Raw genomic sequence first — 16,163 nt, forward strand, 5'->3', positions numbered from 1 at the left:
GAGCAATCAGAGCGCACCTCCAGCATATCTCGAAATTGCGCAATAAATATCGCATTCGCATGTTGCGATATTCGATAAAATATCACGAATATTCTGAGCCAATCAGAGCGCTCCTCCCGCATATCTCGAAATTGCGCAATAAATATCGCATTCGCATGTTGCGATATTTCGATAAAATATCACGAAATTTCTGAGCCAATCAGAGCGCTCCTCCAGCATATCTCGAAATTGCGCAATAAATATCGCTGACCTCAGCTGGTGAGGGAGGGGCTGCTATGAGTACAGTACATACAGTAGTGAAACATTCACATGCAGGAATCACATACAGGATCACATACAGTACAATACTGTACTGTAGCAGAGCCCCACCCAGCACCTGCAGGAGTAGCTGTGTCGCTGCTTTGCCTCCAAGTACAGTAGTCATTGAGCGAAGAATATGCATGATAATCTGTACTGTAGAGAAGCTGCACATGCGCACAAGGAGAACCACAATAGACTAATAATACTGCATGTTACACTGCAGTAAGTACTGTAATATCAATTAACAATTAAACAAAACAGCAATTAAAACAATTAGACAATAAACCTACTTTGTGAACAAATTTAAGTTTTGGATTTGAAAAAAGATTGGCCATCGGCTGGGATCGAACGGGGGTTTCAGAGAGGAGCTGAACAAAGCTGACATGCACACAAAGGTTTTCGTCCAGCGCCACCCCGCGGTTACATGTAGCAACAACAGTTTGAGAAAGTATTCATTAACAGCACAAGCCCCAGCGCGAACCTATCGCGGATGGTCTCGGGGCAGTAAGCGCGAGAAGTATAAGCTGCAGCGCCAAGCACCAGCGCGATGGGATCATGCTAGAAATACAATATCAGGATCACCTACAGTACGCCAGTGGCCCGCAGTCGTGTTACGGAACAGCAAAGCGGGGAGATGCCTATGTAAACAAGGCATTTCCTGTTCTGCCTAGCAACCATGACAGGGATTTACTGATCCCTGTCATCGGGAGCTGTGATCTTTCATGTTGTAGTGAGACCATCCCCCTACAGTTAGAACCACTCCCTAGGACACACCTGGCAGGGTGATTGCCCCCTAGTGTTTAACACCTTCCCTGCCAGTGTCATTTATACAGTAATCAGTGGCTATTTGCAGCTCTGGTCAGTGTATAAATGACAATGGTTCCAAAATAGTGTCAAAAGTGTCCGATTGTCCGCCATAATGTCACAGTCCACATAAAAATCTCAGATCACAGCCATTACTAGTAAAAAAAAAATATATAATAAAAATGCCATAAATATATGCCCTATTTTGTAGATGCTATAACTTTTGCGCAAACCAATCATATACTGTACACTTTTTGCAATTTTTTTAACCAAAAATATGTAGAAGAATACATATCTGCCTATACTGAGGAACACAAAAAATATATTTTTTTGGGTTGTTTATTATAGCAAAAATATATATATATGTATAATATTTTCAAAATTGTTGTTCTTTTTTGTTTATAGCGCAAAAAAATAAAAACCAAAGAGGGGAAAAAAAAAGACGTCAATTTTGTTTGGGTACAAATGTTGCACGGGGTGCAACGTCATCTAAAGAGCTGCAGTACAGAATCGAAAAAAATGCTCTGATCAGGAAGGGGGTAAATCATCTGGAGCTGAAGTGGTTTAAGAGGAATAACAGCAAAATTGTTAATCAAGGGGAATTGTCTCCTGTGGGATCACAAAGTATTTGTTTTTCTTTGCCTTTTTTTGCATTTCTCCAATCAACTGTGGCGTACAGGATTGTGTATATATAGGTTGTCTTTATATTTCTTTTCTCTATGGATTTTTTTTTTAAATCTGGCTAACTATGTAGTAACTATGTAAGGAGGGACAAAACCTTCTCCATGTGTCTACTTCATGTAATTCTGGAACATCAGTGGACATCTTCTCCTGGACAGCCTAATTAGAATTTAATAATATGCAAACATTGTATACTCTATTAATTTTAAATACACATTTTATACAAGTGATGAAACATTAACTTAAAGCGGGGGTTCACCCTTAGAGGGCACTTTTCCCCCTTAGATGGATGCTCGTTTTTACTAGGGGAATCGGCTATTTATTTAAAAAGTAGGTGCAGTACTTACCCGTTTACGAGACGCATCCTCTCCGTCGCTTCCGGGTATGGGCTTCGGGAATGGGCGTTCCTTCTTGATTGACAGGTTTCCGAGAGGCTTCCGACGGTCGCATCCATCGCGTCACGATTTTCCGAAAGAAGCCGAACGTCCGTGCGCAGGCGCAGTATAGAGCCGCACCGACGTTCGGCTTCTTTCGGCTACGAGTGACGCGATGGATGCGACCGTCGGAAGCCTCTCGGAAGAATGTCAATCAAGAAGGAACGCCCGCTCCCGAAGACCATACCCGAAGCGACGGATGAAGATGCAGCTCGAAAACGGGTAAGTACTGCACCTATTTTAATACAAATATGCCGATTCCCCCTAGACCGAACGAGCATGGAAATCTAGGGGAAGAAAAAATTTTTTTTTAGAAATGGGTGAACTCCCGCTTTAAACAATTCAATCAATATGCTTGCAAGTATCACGGCAAACAAAATTGACAAAAAAAAAAAAAACAAAAACAAAAAAACACCAGAGCCCATTCACATTTATGCATTATAGTAAAGTCCGGTAAACACATGCATAATAACACCACTGCATTGCACCTCAATGCACTGTTACAATAGCAGACAACACAAATGCTGTGCATTGCACCTCAATGCACCTGTTACAATAGCAGACAACACAAATGCTGTGCATTGCACTGCACTGTCTGATTTTGTTGCATTAAGGTGCATAGCCAACTCATACCAAAGTGAATAGGCAGCTTCAATGCAATTAAAAAGTGTTGCATTAACACAATACATATGGTGAATGGGGCCCTTAGCGTTTTCTTTTACAGCAAAGGCATAAGCTATCTTACATATCTTTCTATATTCTGCAAGAAGATGATCCCTGGAGATTAACCTGAATAGAAATAGTATGTCAAAATAGATCTTCTTAGAATCATGAAGTTAAAGATCAGACTAAGAAGATAGAAAGCCTTCTTACTTATAATTATTGCTTATTATGAAAGTTTATGCTTTGTATCATGATAAAAATAGCTATCATAAGATATACCATTAAATATTTACATTACATTTTATCTATTTAAGTGTATACCTATGAAAGTTTAATATAGCCTGTTCAATTTTACTGCAAGCAAGTATGTTTTTAATAATACTGAATGTAGAAAGAAAATCATGTTTGTCAGCATCAAATTATAATCTCCCCTTAAGGCAGCAAAATAAACGTGAGCATTTTACTGAAGTGTGATTTTCATAAATGCATAGATATCACTTAAATAATGGGGGGCATTGATACAAATAGTGTATGTGCGTTTTTTTCTTTCAATTATAGGGCTTTGTCCAAGTTTTCTATGTGCTAAAATGGAATATTTATCAAATGTCTGATAAGGGGAACTTATGTACTTATTCTTTCAGGTGGGGTGAGATGTTTGGACAAACCTTGTTATTAAATATGTGCAATTTGTTTTGGTCGGAATACAAATTCAGACACATTTTGGTTATTCAGAGATTAGGATGTTTGAATCGCTGAATAATATAGTAACAAATAGCAGACAACACAAATGCTGTGCATTGCAACAGCACTGTCTGATTTTGTTGCATTAAGGTGCATAGCCAACTCATCCAAAGTGAAATAGGCAGCTTCAATGCAAATAGTAACAAATTTAATTTTAAATTCTTTAACCACTTCAATACCAGGCACTTTCATCCATTCCTGCCCAGAGACAATTTTCAGCTTTCAGCGCTGTCGCAATTTGAATGACAATTGCGCAGTTCATGCTAACACTGTACACAAACTGAATTTTTATTATTTTCTACCCCATACTCATTTCACAAGGGCAGAGCCTTGGTAATATTTACTTGGATTTTGTCATCTGGTTGCAATAATTTTGTGAACTATGTTCTGTGCTGGGACACATGCATCTCTCTGGTAGAACCGATTGCTGCAGAAATAACTAGAATTATATAATTAATCATCATCCCACCACTATATCACTACAATATGTATATTTGAGATATGTATACATGTTTACTTGAGGTATGATGCCACCTGAAAACTATGGCTCAGTCCCAGTTGACAGTTGTTCATGTCCATTAATTTATATATTGGTATATTGGTCACTGCAGTACTGCAGGAATTTTTTGTGCACTTTGTATTTATAATTGTTAAACATTGCATCCATTCTTTATGTTAATTTTATGAATGTATTATTATTATTAATTATTATTATTATTATTAAGTTGCACTGGTTTATATAATGGGTCTAATCATACTATATAGCATCCCAGATGATTGACTTATTCATAATATACAGGTCGTTCTCAAAACATTAGCATATTGTGATAAAGTTCATTATTTTCTGTAATGTACTGATAAACATTAGACTTTCATATAATTTAGATTTATTACACACAACTGAAGTAGTTCAAGCCTTTTTAATTGTTTTAATATTGATGATTTTGGCATACAGCTCATGAAAACCCCAAATTCCTATCTCAAAAAATTAGCATATTTCATCCGACCAATAAAAGAAAATTGTTTTTAATTAAAACAAAGTCAACCTTCAAATAATTATGTTCAGTTATGCACTCAATACTTGGTCGGAATCCTTTTTGCAGAAATGACTGCTTCAATGCGGCGTGGCATGGAGGCACTGCTGAGGTGTTATGGAGGCCCAGGATGCTTCCGGTAGCGGCCCTTAAGCTTATCCAGAGTGTTGGGTCTTGCGTCTCTCAACTTTCTCTTCCCAATATCCCACAGATTCTCTATGGGTTCAGGTCAGGAGAGTTGGCATGCCAATTGAGCACAGTAATACCATGGTAAGGTAAACCATTTACCATGGTTTTGGCACTGGAGCAGGTGCCAGGTCGTGCTGGGAAAATGGCAATCTTCATCTCCATAAAGCTTTTCAGCAGATGGAAGCATGAAGTGCTCCAAAATCTCCTGATAGCTAGCTGGCATTTCACCCTGCCCTTGATAAAACACAGTGGACCAACACAGCAGCTGACATGGCACCCCCAGACCATCACTACTGTGGGTACTTGACACTGGACTTCAGGCATTTTGGCATTTCCCTCTCCCCAGTCTTCCTCCAGACTCGGCACCTTGATTACCGAATGAGCATGCAAAATTTGCTTTCATCCCGAAAAAGTACTTTGGACCACTGAGCAACAGTCCAGTGTTGCTTCTCTGTAGCCCAGGTCAGGCGGCTTCTGCCGCTGTTTCTGGTTCAAAAGTGGCTTGACCTGGGGAATGTGGCACCTGTAGCCCATTCCCTGCACACGCCTGGTACACGGTGGCTCTGGAATGTTTCTACTCCAGACTCAGTCCACTGCTTCCGCAGGTCCCCCAAGGTCTGGAATCGGTCCTTCTCCACAATCTTCCTCAGGGTCCGCCTCACCTCTTCTCGTTGTGCAGCGTTTTCTGCCACATTTTTTCCTTCCCACAGACTTCCCACTGAGGTGCCTTGATACAGCACTCTGGGAACAGCCTATTCGTTCAGAAATTTCTTTCTGTGTCTTACCCTCTTGCTTGAGGGTGTCAATGATGGCCATTCTGGACAGCAGTCAGGTCGGCAGTCTTACCCATGATTGCAGTTTGGAGTAATGAACCAGGCTGGGAGTTTTTAAAAGCCTCAGGAATCTTTTGCAGGTGTTTAGAGTTAATTAGTTGATTCAGATGATTAGGTTAAGAGCTCGTTTAGAGAACCTTTTCATGATATGCAAATTTTTTGAGATAGGAATTTTGGGTTTTCATGAGCTGTATGCCAAAATCATCAATATTAAAACAATAAAAAGGCTTGAACTACTTCAGTTGTGTGTAATGAATCTAAAATATATGAAAGTCTAATGTTTATCAGTACATTACAGAAAATAATGAACTTTATCACAATATGCTAATTTTTTGAGAACGACCTGTATGTATTTACATATTTTAACACACTATATTTATTTATAACTTCTGTCTTGATTACTAATTAAAACTTATATTTATAGCCCTATGGACAATTGTTATTTATACAATCAATTTTGGCCCATCGGTACTCCATTGTTTGTGGATTGGCTGTCCCTGTGCTCTGACCTCACTATTATTGGACCCTGGGTCTGGTATATATAGGGGCTTTTTTCTCAGAAAATAGGTACCAGAAACTCAATCACACTGATCCCAACCGGCTCTAGTACCTCCAGCATACCGTATTTGCTTAACCTCTCTCACTTGTGGGGAGATCATCCAGTGGTGATGTTGGCATTTGCACTGCACCCCATGTACCTGCATCTCCCTTGTCCCCATCCTTCACTCAGTGGGAGTCACTCAAGAGATCTGATCTGTGGGAGCTGGTGGGGAACAAGCCATCCCTTGTAAGCATAGAAGCCAGACTTTTGTGTTTTCAAGTAATAGTGGTCAGCAGGGAGCAGAGGGCCTGAGCCAGAGGTGGTGGAACCGAGTTCCACCAAGTTCCATCTAAACAAAAGCCCTGGGTATATATACATTACCCCCCTTCAGTCCCCTCATCCAGAATTTGGACAAGGCCACACTGTGAAACGCCTCTCTTGAGACCTGTGGGATGCTGCATCCGGCCTTTAAACACCTCTGTATCACTAGCAGCACATCACTTCTGGATGCAGCTTGTGTTTGACGTGACTTCCAGCTTAGCTGTTTTGGGGTATTCGTGCCAGCCAGTTACACCAACATTTAATTCAGTGTCACCCTGGTATCTTGAGCTCACTATTCTTCTTCACGGGGCGCTTTTACAAATCTGGCCATGTTGCGTGGCAGCCATCTTGCTGGTCCCAGATGGCTTTTACTCACTAGCGATGGGCATAACCGGTCAACCTCAGCATGAATTTGGGCAGAACATTTGCCTGTTCGGCACTGCAAAGTGCATTCTGTGCCCTGATTGAACAAAGATTGCCCCAAGCAGTGTAGGCTGGTTGTTAAGAAGTGGGGCCGGGGAAGCCCAGTCGCGGCATTCTTAAAGTGGTTGTATCCCCTGCTGTGGTCATTTTTACATACAGGTAAGCCCATAAGTCATGGTCTGGTATGAAATTTTATGGATGTTGTTTGTTATATATCTGGGGGCCCTCCTCATTATTAAAGGGGCTTATTGAGGCTCATAAGTCCGTTGTTTACAGGACACCCACAACCACTGGACCAGGTCTTATGGTGATGAAGCCCTTGTCCTCTTCAATAGGGATGTGTCCTGTGTACTTTTTTTTTTTAAAGCTATCAATTATGTCATTTGACAGCAATATTCAAACGTTATTCCTTTGTAAATGTCAGTGCTGCTGCAAACTTTCTGTACATCACATTGATGTTCCCCTTCACAGGAAGGATGATGCCGCGTACACACGATCAGTTTGTCTGATGAAAGACGGTTTGATGGACTGTTTTCATCAGACAAACTGATCGTGTGGTGGGCCCCATCGTTTTTTATCCATCGGTTAAAAAACTAGGAACTTGTTTTAAAATTATCTGATGGTTAAAAAACCAATAGAAAAAAAACGATCGTCTGTGGGCACGTCCATCAATTAAGAATCCGACGCATGTTCAGAATTAAGTCGACGCATGCTTGGAAGCATTGAACTTAATTTTTCTCAGCACGTCGTTGTGTTTTACGTCAACAGCGATCTGACACGATCGTTTTTTTAACTGAGGGTGTGTAGGCAAGGACTGATGAAAGTCAGCTTCATCGGATATCTAACCCAAGCCAAGAGTTAGAATAAAAGCTCATAACTCTGGTGAAACCTAGCAAACCATGCTGGGACTATCATCCTAATATGTTTTCTTGGTACCCCACCATCCACGAATGCTGCCGGACAAGAGAAGGGATTCATCATGCTTGGAGTGTTCTGCCTTTATCTTGCTTGAAGTGGTCAAGGGCTTTCAATAAATGGAAAAGATAACATTTTCAGTTTGTTTGACTGTAATATGGTGACCTCATACGCCAACCAAGAAAAACTAAAAACCATTCCAAAAGCAAGTCTGTATTCCCAGGAAGAAAGAATGAACAGTTATAAGAAAATCTACTATTCCCACTGTAAGCCATAATTAAGCTTCTAGACCAACTGCCAGGAAGAACCAGAGCAGTGAGCAAGGAGACTGAATCAGATCTAGCCCCGGCCTTCTCAGAGGAGTGGGCACTTCTGCCCCAGTCCAGCAAGGACTGAGATTGACCCAGTCTCTAAACCCACTACTACAGAACAGCCTAGCAACCAGTCCAGATGCCCAACTACAGCTCACAATAGAAATTTTAGACAGTCTTGCAACAGCTGACCCTTTACTTCCAGAGAGCGAGAGCATTGCCCAAGCTCTCCGTAGACTTCCCCAAGAGGGATCAAAGAGTGAAATCCACAGCCCTGCCTGCATCTCTTCACAGAGAAAGAGCTCCTAGAAACCGGTAACCTTCAAGGTAAGCTGAAGAATGATGTGAATGAAGGAGCCAACCACGTTTTCCAGCATGACAGGGAAGGGCAAGTAACACTGTCGACACTGAATTACATGAATGCTCGCTCACCCCACTCACACCCCCCAGGGGCTCAATCCATGCTAGACACTTCCAACCATAACATCTCACTCCTATACCCCAGAACTTGGTCACCACCAAGTCATGATAAAAGCTCAAACTCTGGTGAAACCTATCATCTTAAATTCATTTGTGGGTCCATACAATGTGTGGCCAAGCCAAGAGTTAGAATGAAAGCTCATAACTCTGGTGAAACCTATCCACCCAAGCTGGATTATCATCTAAATTAATATGTGGGTCCACACACAATGTGTGGCTAAACCATACCCCAAGAGTTTAGAATAAAAGCTCATAACTCTGGTGAAAACTATCATCTTAAATAAATCTGTGGGTCCACACAATGTGTGGCCAAGCAAGAGATAGAATGAAAGCTCATAACTCTGGTGAAACCTATCCACCCAAGCTGGACTATCATCTTAAATTAATTTGTGTTTCCACACAATGTGTGGCAAAACCAAGCCAGAGATTAGAATGAAAGCTCATAACTCTGGTGAAACCTAGCAACCAAACTGGACTATCACCAAATACAGTATGTTTTCTTGATACCCACCTTCCACTAATGCTGCCGGACAAGAGAAAGAGATTCCATCATGCTTGGTGTGTTCTGGCCTTCAACTTGCTTGAAGTGGTCAAGGGCTTCCAAAATGGAAAAGATAACATTTTCAATTGCAACTTGTCTACAAGAGATAGAATTTGAGGTGGAGGTTTTAAAAATACAAAGTTTAAACATATCATGAAAAAGACTCACTGTCGCCCCCAAAATGATATACCTGCTGTTATGCCTCAACACCTCGCTTCATGTGTTTCCAGATTAATAAAGTCTAGAAGTCTTTTCTGCATACATGTCCTGGTTAAGAGCATCGGTATGACAGCCAAGCAACTGAAACTTCCAGAGAAACCCATAATAGAAGCCTCTATGGCAGGGATATGCAATTAGTGGCCGCCAGGGGTTGCAGAACTACAAGTTCCCATGAGGCATAGCAAGACTCACAGCCACAAGCATGACACCCAGAGGCAGAAGCATGATGGGACTTGTAGTTTTGCAACACCTGTGGTCCGCTATATCGCATATCCCTGCTCCATGGTTTCCAATGCTTAAAAAAAAATAAGAAAAGGCCGCCGCTCCAGGCAAATGCAATAAGCAATCAATGTCCTCCTCAAAGACTGTGGGTGCTGGCAATGCACAAGGCAAGAAATCAATTAAAGGGATTCATGGACAGACGCACACCAAAATAAACCTAAAAAGGTAGCCTTTATTGATGTAAAAAAGGATAAAAAGCACTAAAAAACACAGCACAGCAAGCAGTGGCTTAAAAAAATAAAATAAAAACCACCCTATATAATTCCATACTGGGAGCAGCATATTGAAGATGTTTTTTTTGCTTCACTTCCACTTTGCAATGGCATATTGAACAGTAAAGGAACTAATGGACTTGTTGCTTGGCTAATTTGGCTTTAAAAAGTTAGTCTAAAAACAAGTATTCTGTGATTGTTGGAATCTTATATTTCTCAGGACACTCCACGTGTTGTGGCAAAAGCACCAGATGGCCAGAACAAACCTTCTCAAAATCAGACTTCAGCATTGGCGGCCTCTGTACTTTCATGTTTAAGGGCTCGACAAACCCCCAGGCATCAGGTCGCCAAGGCCAACAAAACACACCCCCACACAATGCTTGAGCTGCCACAAAATCCCCCACACCTACCCCAAGTAACCCAGGCTCCGCTTGCTGATCTGCAGGCCTGAGACTGGTACAGGTGCACTTCCCCCCTCCTTGCTGATGACCCAGAAATGACACGCGACATCACTTCCGGGCCAGTGTTGACAGTTTCCCCAGTTTTTTGTGTGGCATGTCAAGGGGGTCACGTTCACTTAAAGCAGAAGTTCAATTTTTGGGTGGAATTCCACTTAAAAGCTTGACAAACAAAAAAGTTTTACTTAAATGTGCCATAGGATACAGCATTTATAGACTGAATTTGATACATACCTCTCAGTTTACACTCAAACAGCACAGTGTTGCCATACTTCAGCCTTGATGGTCATCTTGCCAGCTACAATATAATGAAATGGAGGTAACATTGAAAACACAAAAAGGATAAAGGCCTTTGAAACAAGTTATATCAACTCCACTGTAAGGCCCAGTTCACATGGATGTGACAGACATGGTAAAACCATGAAATGCTTTCCTGGCTGAGAATGCATAAGTAAAAATCCCTGCTCTATGGTCTAACTGAGTTAAAACAAATGCTGTGCCATTAGGACCAAAGCCTGCAACCAGAAAATAATTTGCATTCTTCACTGCACCTTAGTGGCCATAAAATGACCAGTGAAGAGGAATCACTGGCATTGTATAGAAACACCACTAGAATAGGCTTCATGTATCTACAAGGAAATACTCTACATGGGGCTAAAGTGCCCCAAGAACAAAATAATGTGCAATCTGTTAAACTGCCTTAGTGGAGCTTAACAGTAAAACCAACCATTTAAACCTATTGGTGTTAAATGGGAATGGCACATGTTAGACCTTTTCCCCTATGGGCATAAGTATTTTAACGCAATACCAAAAAGTCTGACCCAAGAATAGGAGTATTGATGATGGCCTGGTCCAAAGAATTTGTTGACTCTAGTATGGTGCCCTTATACTCTAACCAAGAAACACAAAGGAGCATTCCAAATCAACACCCTGTATCCCCAGGAAGAAAGAATGTGCAGTCAAAGATAATCCTCCCATTCCCATCATGAGTCATGATTGAGCCCCTAGTCCAACTTCAAAGCCGCACTACAGCAGAGGGCAAAAAGACTGAATCCACCCTAGTCCCAACCTTCCTGAAGGACTGGACACTCGCCCCCCAATCCAGCAAGGATTGAGACTGACCCAGTCTCCAAGTCCTCCACTACAGAGAAGCCCATCAACCAGCCCAGTTTCCCAATCACAGCTCATAATAGGAAAGGCAAGACCGTCTCAGAACAGCAGACCCTTTACTTGCAGAGAGCAGGGGCTCTCTGTAGACTTTCCCAACAGGTTTCAGAGTAAAATTAATGCTCTGCCACCCATCCCTGTACATAGCAGAAAAAAGCTCCTAGAATCCTGTAACCTCCAAGGGAAGTGCAAAATGTGGTTTAAAGAGGCCAACTGAGTCTGAAGTAGCGGTGTTGCAGTGCCCTGCCCTGCTCCAACAAAGCTCAACCCACAACCTAGGAGCAAATTTCTACCCAGGGACTTCCGACAGAACAAGAACTTTGCTCTTAGACCCCAAAATCTAAGAGTTATGATAGAGTTATGATTAAAAGCTCATAACTCTGGTGAAACCTATCATCTTAAATTAATTTGTGGGTCCACATAATGTGTGGCTATCCCAAGCCAAGAGTTAGAATAAAAGCTCATAACTCTGGTGAAACCTAGCAAACCAAACTGGACTATCATCTTAATATGTTTTCTTGGTACCCACCATCCACTAATGCTGCCGGACAAGAGAAGGGATTCCATCATGCTTGGAGTATTCTGCCTTCAAATTGCTTGAAGTGGTCAAGGCTTCCAATAATGGAAAAGATAACATTTTCAATTGCAACGTGTCTACAAGAGATAAAATTTGAGGTGGAGGTTAAGAATACAAAGTTTAAACATATCATGAAAAAGACTCACTGCCGACCCAAAATGATTGACCTGATGTTATTTTCAACACCTGGCTTCAAGTGTTCCAGATCAAGAAAGTCTAGAAGTTTTGTCCTGGTTAAGAGTATCGGTATGACAGCCAAGTAACTGAAACTTCAAGGAGAAATCCATAATAGAAGCCTCTATGGCAGGGATATGCAATTAGTGGACCGCCAAGTGTTGCAGAACTACAAGTCCCATGAGGCATAGCAAGACTCACAGCCACAAGCATGACACCCAGAGGTAGAGGCATGATGGGACTCGTAGTTTTCCAACAGCTGCAGGTACGGAGGAGGAGGAGGAGGAGGAGGAGGAGGAGGAGTTATTTGCACTTATTCACGTTGTGTTTAATTTACACTTATTTCCACACCAAACCAAGGGCCAGATTCACAAAAGAGATACGACGGAGTATCTCAGATACTCCGTCGTATCTCTCAGAGTATCTATGCAACTGATTCATAGAATCAGTTACGCATAGATAGCCAGAAGATCCGACAGGTGTAATGGACTTACACTGTCGGATCTTAGGATGCAATACCGCGGCCACCGCTGGGGGGATTTTGCGTCGTAAACCAGCGTCGGGTATGCAAATTAGGAGTTACGGCGATCCACGAAGGTTTTTCCCGTCGTCGCAAGTATTGGATTTCCGTCGCAAAGATAGGGCACCTTTAATATTGCGTAAAAGTACTCCACCATGTTAAAGTATGCCCGTCTTTCCCGCGTCGCTTTGGAATTTTTTTTAATTTTTTATTTTTCCCGGCGTAAGTACTTTGAGCACGTCGCGATTCTCAAAACGTTGGCGCGTTGTAATTTCACGCAAAGCACGGCGGGAAATTTGCGACGGGAGCATGCGCAGTATGTCCGGCGCGGGAGCGCGCCTAATTTAAATGGTACCGCCCCATTTGAATTGGGCCACCTTGCGCCGGACGTGTAAAATTATAGTAATAACCCCCCCCCAAAAAAAAAATAATACAAAAAAGATAAAATAAAAAGCAATGGGCCAGATCCACAGTGAGAGTACGCCGGCGTATCTACTGATACCCCGGCATACTTTTAAATTTCCCGCGTCGTATCTTTAGTTTGAATCCTCAAACCAAGATACAACGGCATCTGGGTTTGATCCGACAGGCATACGGCTTCGTACGCCTTCGGATCGTAGATGCAATACTTCGGTGTCCGCTGGGTGGAGTTCGCGTCATTTTCCGCGTTGTGTATGCAAATTATCTATTTCCGACGATCCACGAACGTACGCGCGGCCGTCGCATTCGCTTACGTCGTCTCTAGTCGGCTTTTTCCGGCGTATAGTTAAAGCTGTTTTTTTTGCAGCGTATAGTTAGATTTGCCATGTTAAGTATGGCCATCGTTCCCGCGTCGAAATTTGAATTTTTTCTTTTTTTTTGCGTAAGTCGTCCGTGAATCGGGATGGATGTAAGTCACGTCTAAGTTTAAAAAATGACGTCCTTGTGACGTCATTTTGCGCAATGCACGGCGAGAAATTTAGAAACGGAGCATGCGCAGTTCATTCGGCGCGGGGACGCGCTTCATTTAAATGAATCACGCCCCCCTTATCGCCGATTTGAATTCCGCCGCCAGAGATACACTACGCTGCCGTAACTTACGGCGCAAATTCGTTGTGGATTTGAAACAAAGCCAAGTAAGTTACGGCGGCGTAGCATATCTTAGATACGCTGCGCCGGTGCTTATCTATGTGGATCTGGCCCATTAGATTTAGGTGCAATTTGCACCTTCAACCCAGAGGCGATTCAGTTCGCATGTGTTTTGCGCTTTACAAGTCTCTCTCTCTCTCTCTCTCTCTCTCTCTCAGAGTTCTTTCCTGCTGTACTTCTTTGTCCTTAGACTGATGGTTGATAATTCAAATCACTTGTCTGAACCCAGATTGTCCTGGAACAGCCTTTGAGTAGACAGAGAAGGCAACAATTACAAACAATGGTATATATATTTAAAATTGATCAATCCTGATGTACTGATGGCCAATTAATTTCTTGAGGCCCTTTTTGAAGTTGTTATTTGTTGTCACAATTATTTGGAAAATTAAGAAATGAAATAAAATGTGTTTTTATTTCACAATTCTTTTGACATACTTTCACCAGTGCAGTACAGTGTCAACATATGATTGGTGTGGCGGTGATAAGGGACACTGACTGGTGACAATGTGATACATTTTATAAAGAAAATTAAAATAACTTTTTATTACATTTTCTAAAAAATATTTTTCCTTTTTTAACATTGTTTTTCTTTTTTCGCATTTATTTTTTTACATACTTTCATAGTAACATTGTACTACTCTGGAGGGGTGATCAGGTAATTTTTTTGTTACACTTCATTTGTTGTTACAATGATGAGCATTGTAACAGCAATGTCATAATGACAGCTGTCGCGAAGACAACTTTGATTACTTGTGATCTGTGATTGGCTACAGCTAATCACACGGTACAGGATACTGTGATTGGCTCAGGTAACATGTGATAGCTGTGGGTCAGTCACAGCTCACTGGTATAGGAAGCAGAGTGGTTATGAATGAGTTTCAATTATAATAGCTTTGTTTAAATTACGTGATTGTGCCTGCACATGCCGCTCCACCACAGTATATGTGCAGTGGTAGGTCGGCAAGTGGTAAAAAAGCCATCGCTTGACTCTACCAGTCTGAACAACTTAAAGTAGATGTAAACCGAATTCATGAAATTTGATCTGGGCACATATATCTGCAGTGTTTTGTTATCTCTCTTCAAAGGGCTAGGTCCCGTAGCTCTATCCTGAACAGTTCCTCTGTTATCAGCCTGATAACTCCTAAGAAATTCTTGGACACATCAGATAAAAGCAGCCTGATATTTCTGTCAGGGGAGGTTGCTATAAATATATTAGCAGGGAGCTGACCCTGTTACAAAACACCTCTGACAGTCTCTGCCTATGATGAGAGGGGGTATGTGCCTTTCCTCCAATCAGCAATGTTAGCTATCTTGGCTATATACCCAGACATCTCTGTGTTAAACATTAAGAGAAGATTTCCTAACACGATCTGAATTTTCTAAACAGTATATAAATGTGAATACAGCAGATATACATGTAAAACCTATGTAGGGAGATTTGGTTTATCTCTGTGTATTATCTGAGGCTGTTCACTTCACTGGGTTTTTGGAGGGTTTATATCCACTTTAAGACCCATTACTAATTGCTTAAAGCAATATACTAACTGCTAAAAAGAAAAGTCCATTACTTCTTACCCAAACTATTAGACATATCTTGGAAAAGGGGGGGGGGGGGTTAAATTTGGGACTTTAACTGAGGTGGTTAGTAAACCACCTCCATCCCTGGTTGTATAATAAAGAGAGAGAGAGAGCGGGACTTTAAATTAAGCATGTGCAGGGATCAGATTACAATGGGTAGGGGGAATATAATAAATCTGGAATAAGTTATAAGTTATTAATTTCAAAACTTTTAAATAATGCACCGTCCATGACTATATTGCATTATTAAAGAAATTTGGTAAACATATATACTTGACAGAAAAAAATGGGGTATTTAATACAGAAAAAAAGGGGGGGGTTATTTGGGGCTATAAATAAGTGCCTTTATAGACAAACTATAATACAGGTGAAACAAAAAACATTTCTAACCAGGTTCATCCTTACCACTCAAACAGCAAGCCAAGTTCAACAGTCTAACTATGTATGTTAAAAGCAGAGGATTAGTTGCACGCATTTGCAAATACATGTTTTAAGCTGCAGAGCCAGTGGCCAAGGCTCCCTGCGATTCTGCAGTCCTAACTAAACCTTTGAAGTCTCCTCAATGGAGGCATGTACAAACTGATGGGTAGATGAAGGACAGGTGACTGGGGGTGTGTCCCCGCCTGCACCTATGCCT

Source organism: Rana temporaria, chromosome 8 (assembly GCF_905171775.1).
Source record: "Rana temporaria chromosome 8, aRanTem1.1, whole genome shotgun sequence".
Lineage (NCBI taxonomy): Eukaryota > Metazoa > Chordata > Amphibia > Anura > Ranidae > Rana > Rana temporaria.